Here is a 6,096-nt window from a genome sequence, read left to right as displayed (position 1 = left end):
GATTAATTACCAAGGAAGCATGTCAAAATTATTCAGGAAAATAGCATTTTCTTATTAAAGTAATAAAATGTTGTGTTGCAAAAATGAGTTCACCCTCCTGAAAAGGGATTGCCAAATTACTGTTTTAAGTGTGAAAATATAGCAAAAGTAACACAGGAATTCAAAAACAATGGAGGCACCTGAAATAATAAGGCCTTCATTTTAAGCTTTGATTTAGCGATAAGTGATTTTTATTGCTAGATAAAGAGATGAGAAATACCAAGAGCCAGCAAAAGCTATTAAAAGAGCGACTGTTTATGCAGCCTGCCTGGTTGTTGTCTACACTGGGACTACCTACTGTATCCAAAGCACAATAAAGTCAATTAGCCGTTGCCAAGGCCTGTATTTACAAAATGTAGACTTCTGGGAATCCATACTCTGGTCTCATGAGACCAATGGCCTGTTGCACAAAGCCGGTTTCAGTTTCTACCCAGGTAAGTTCAAGATTAGTTTGAGTAAACTCTGTTTTTTTGGGTTTATGAAGGTGGATTGGTTTTTAGCGAAGTTCATTGCTATGGTAACTTACACTACATGGCTAACCTGCTCCGGAGCAGGTTTTATTCTGGGTTAGAGATCGCAAACCCAAACTCGACCAATCAGCTGTGAGTAAAGTGACATATATCTGACGCAATAAAGCCACTCCCCCTGTATCTCTCGCTCCAAATTAAAGCAGTTTATAGTGAAAACATTTTAGGGACAAAATTGCTTATCTTTTGCTGCTAATTATTTATTATATTTATATTATATGAATTATGTATAATTCATATAATAGTATATTCATATAATTATTATATTACTTGACAATTAATATTTAACTTTGCTTTTAAATTGATATAAATATAATACATGAATCAAAAGTATGATATAAAAATAAAAAAGAAGTGAATCAAAAGGATGCTCAGCATGTTCCGTGTGATTGGCTGTTTGCCGCACGTGTCACACTTTCAGGCGCACGCGCTTCAGGGTTAATCGCAAACTCGGGATTAAACCTGAGTTGACAGAGAAAGTTTATACCGAGCGTTGTGCAACATCTGATCCTGATCTTAACCAGTTTGGATTTATCTGGATTTGTCAACTCTAAACCTACTCTGAAATTTAGAGTTTGTTTGCATCATGCAACAGGCCACAAGTGTCGCCCCTCTAGTTCGCACGCGAACCCGGGCCCGTCCGCATGGGAGTCGGACGCTCTAACAAGGAGGCTAAAGGCTGCAACCTCTCTTAGATGACTGCGGTCAAGCCAGCTGCCACGTCGAAATGCACGGTCAATCTAGGCGCCACTATATTTTGCGGTTCGCGCATACACTGGCTATTATGGTAAGACCGTCAGAGAACTGATCTGAAAAGAAATAATCTTCTGTCAAAGCGATTTCACATTCATTTATTCAGTCAGTCTATCTGAATAAATGAAAATAACTAAATAAATACATATTTTACAGCCCAATTTCACCTGAAAATGATAGTACTCCTCACAGCCTGTCACTGTATGATATGCTGAAATCCAAAATAAATGTCTGCCTGAATAATAATAATAATAGTAATAATAATAATAATAATAAAACAGGCCTAAATAAATAAATATAAATGAAATACACACACACACACACACACATATATGTATATATATATATATATATATATATATATATATATATATATGATAGTATATAAAATGATAGTACACCTCGGACCCTGTCACTGTATGATATGCTGAATTCCAAAACAAAAGTCTCCACGAGTAAATGGAAAAAAAAGGCCTAAATAAATAAATATAAATACAAATTTAACAGGCCAAAGTCACCTGAAAATGATAGTACTCCTCACAGCCTGTCACTGTATGATATGCTGAAATCCAAAATAAATGTCTGCCTGAATAATAATAATAATAGTAATAATAATAATAATAATAAAACAGGCCTAAATAAATAAATATAAATGAAATACACACACACACACACACACATATATATATATATATATATATATATATGATAGTATATAAAATGATAGTACACCTCGGACCCTGTCACTGTATGATATGCTGAATTCCAAAACAAAAGTCTCCACGAGTAAATGGAAAAAAAAGGCCTAAATAAATAAATATAAATACAAATTTAACAGGCCAAAGTCACCTGAAAATGATAGTACACCTCACAGTCTGACACTGTCTGCTGCTAAATTCCAAAATAAAAGCCCTCCAACACTCATATATACGATGTTTTGTCCATACATACCAAAACTAAGAAAAGTCCTAGTTTCGACAGACCACATTCACCTCAGATGGACAGTACACCTTCTCAGGGTGTCAGCTACACTGTTTCAGGACATTCTGATGTTGTATTCCAAAATAAGAGCCCCCCAAAACTCATGTTTCGGCTGTTTGATCTATACATTCAGAAAATCATAAAAAGTCCTAGTTTCCACAGACCAATTTCACCTCAGATGGAGAGTACACCTTCTCACGGTGTCAACTACACTGTTTCAGGACATTCTGATGTTGTATTCCAAAATAAAAGCCCACCAACCTTCATATCTATGCAGTGTTTTGTCTATATATTCAAAAAATCATAAAAATAAAAGTGCTAGTTTCCACAAAACAAATTCACCTCAGATGGAGAGTACACCTTCTCACGGTGTCAACTACACTGTTTCAGAACATTCTGATGTTGTATTCCAAAATAAGAGCCCCCCAAAACTCATGTTTCGGCTGTTTTATCTATACATTCAAAAAATCATAAAAAGAAAAGTTCTAGTTTCCACAGACCAATTTCACCTCAGATGGAGAGTACACCTTCTCATAGTGTCAACTACATCGATTCAGGACATTCTGATGTTGTGTTCCAAAATAAGAGCCCCCCAAAACTCATGTTTCGGCTGTTTTATCTATACATTCAAAAAATCATAAAAAGAAAAGTCCTAGTTTCCACAGACCAATTTCACCTCAGATGGAGAGTACACCTTCTCATAGTGTCAACTACATCGATTCAGGACATTCTGATGTTGTGTTCCAAAATAAGAGCCCCCCAAAACTCATGTTTTGGCTGTTTTGTCTACACATTCAGAAAATAATAAAAAGAAAAGTCCTAGTTTCCACAAAACAAATTCACCTCAGATGGACAGTACACCTTCTCACAGTGTCAACTACACAGTCTCAGGACAGTCTGATGTTGTATTCCAAAATAAAAGCCCACCAACCTTCATATCTATGCAGTGTTTTGTCTATACATTCAAAAAATCATAAAAATAAAAGTTCTAGTTTCCACAAACCAAATTCACCTCAGATGGACAGTACACCTTCTCATGGTTTCAACTACACTGTTTCAGAACATTCTGATGTTGTATTCCAAAATAAGAGCCCCCCAAAACTCATGTTTCGGCTGTTTTATCTATACATTCAAAAAATCATGAAAAGAAAAGTCCTAGTTTCCACAGACCAATTTCATCTCAGATGGAGAGTACACCTTCTCATAGTGTCAACTACACAGTCTCAGGACAGTCTGATGTTGTATTCCAAAATAAAAGCCCCCCAAACTTCATATCTATGCGCTGTTTTGTCTATACATTCAGAAAATCATAAAAATAAAAGTCCTAGTTTCCACAAATCAAATTCACCTCAGATGGACAGTACACCTGCTCATGGTGTCAACTACATCGTTTCAGGACATTCTGATGTAGTATTCCAAAATAAGAGCCCCCAAAACTTCATATATACACTGTTTTGTCTATACATTCAGAAAATCCTAAAAAAGAAAAGTCCTAGTTTCCACAGACCAATTTCACCTCAGATGGAGAGTACACCTTCTCATAGTGTCAACTACATCGTTTCAGTACATTCTGATGTTGTATTCCAAAATAAGAGCCCCCCAAACTTCAAATATATGCTGTTTTGTCTATACAGTCAGAAAATAAACTTCGGACCTGAACCATTTTTGTTTTTTTCTTTTTCTTACTTGTTTAAACTTTTTGAAAACATTCAGAAATAAACATTGAGAAATAATGGAAATCTTGCATATGAAGTGATATAAAAGTATGAATAACTTGTGTAATAAAAAGTATGCTTACACTAGTCTAAATCAATGATCAGATGTGCTGTCCCCCTCCTAAGCATTACATGAGACATGATACATTTCAATAAGTTGTACGTAAGCAATAAGGTACCTAACAACGCCTTCAGCCGTGACTTATTCATGATACAGCACTAGCCTCGAGTACCTTATTGCTTTTATAAAACTGTTACCACACAATACAAATATTAAAGCCAGAAATATGTATCAATGCAACTTTCATGAAGTAAACTTTTTCTAAATGTCTTCCTTCCGCCGGAAAAAAATAGTCCCTGACCGTGAACAGCAACAGAAGTTACATTTTCACGCCATTAGATGGCGACAAAGACTGTCTTTATGAGTGTGTCAGTCAGTAGCGAAGACTTTTATATTGAAAAGACTGAATTGCCGTGAACACGGAACAAGACGCAACTGACAAATGCTTTGACTAGCGCTGTCAGTCATGGGAAAACCCCTTAACTGTTAAAAGGACAAGATAATACATCGGACATTTAAACAGATTTTTTATTATGAACATAGGACTGACCTAAAGGAAATGCTAAATCTGAATGCAGGTAATAAACTTGCTCACTCAATCTTTTTCTCACAACACTCTTCTACATAATACAGTAAGCTTCAATGAGAACATACAGTTTACATTGCTAAGTGGTTGCTCATTCGTGCATATTAAGTCAGAGTTGTCAGCCCTGCTTAAAATAAGTCCCAGAAGTGAATATACTGACAAAACAGCCATCTCTCCAGAATTACACATGCAGTCAAAAGTTCAAACTGGTGGAGAAAGTTCCCAAGTGGAGAGACTAGGGTGAATTAAGGGTGATTGAGACATAGGGTCAAATGGGAGAGTATAACTACACAGACTTTATTTTCTCTTTAATTTTCTCAAAATTTTTGTTTTTTCTTTTCTTTTTCTTTGTTTAAACTCTTTGAAAACATTGAGAAATAAACCTTGAGAAAGTTGAACAGGAATAAACATGGACTCATGAACTGAAAAGGCATACAAGGTGGGAATTCCAAAACTATCCCAATGACCCTTAATTTACCCTATGCATTTTTCCATGAGTGCAGAGCCCTAATGTGTGTGAGTGTGAGTGTGTGGGTGTGTGTATGGGTGGGTGTGGGTGTGCGTGTGTTATACACACATGTTGGATATGCTTCTGGGACAAAACCCTGATGGATGGTGATTCATTCCTGCCTTGTTAGTGTCTTTTCTACTCTTCACAATCGATTTTCCAAACAGTTGGAAAGAGCCTTCTTCTGAGAAAATATTTTTGCACCAGTCGCCTGCTGCAGTCAGTCCAGTCTGTCCTTGATGTTTTTCTTGGAGAGAACTGGCTTATTTGCTGACCTTCTTGACACCGGGCTGATGTCTAATAGCCCAAACATCTTCTGAGTAAAACCCAGCCTGCTCACACCAGACATTTCAACTGGGAAAAACATGCCTTGAACAGCTAAAGCAAAATCTTCCTGTCTAGCCAGAAAAAGTCAGTCTTTTTCAGATAAATCTCATCCACGATCACTTCCATCTATAAACAACCAGCAGTGAATACCAATGAAAGGGTCACATACAATATATAGAATCACCTATTAAAATAACTTCGGTAACACTTTAGTATAGGGAACATGTATTCACTATTAACTACGACTTTTCCCTCAATAATCTCCTAATTTACTGCTTATTAATAGTTAGTAAGTTAGTTGTTAAGGTATTGGGTAGGATTAAGAATGTAGAATATGGTCATGTAGAATAAGGCATTAATATGTGCTTAATAATTACTAATAAACAGCCAAAATTCTAGTAATATGCATGCTAATAAGCAACTAGTTAAAAGACCCTAAAATAAAGTGTTACCATAACTTCCCTCAAATCTCTTGAGAGGATTTTTTTTTTTTTTTTTGTGGAAGGAAAAAACATTCTGGTTCTTAAAAAGCAATCATTCCATGGACATACACTTTCTTTAAGTGTTATGGCTACCAATATAAATAACACTGACTCTAC

Source organism: Ctenopharyngodon idella, chromosome 18 (genome assembly GCF_019924925.1).
Source record: "Ctenopharyngodon idella isolate HZGC_01 chromosome 18, HZGC01, whole genome shotgun sequence".
Classification (NCBI taxonomy): domain Eukaryota; kingdom Metazoa; phylum Chordata; class Actinopteri; order Cypriniformes; family Xenocyprididae; genus Ctenopharyngodon; species Ctenopharyngodon idella.
Note: the sequence above shows the minus strand (reverse complement) of the source record.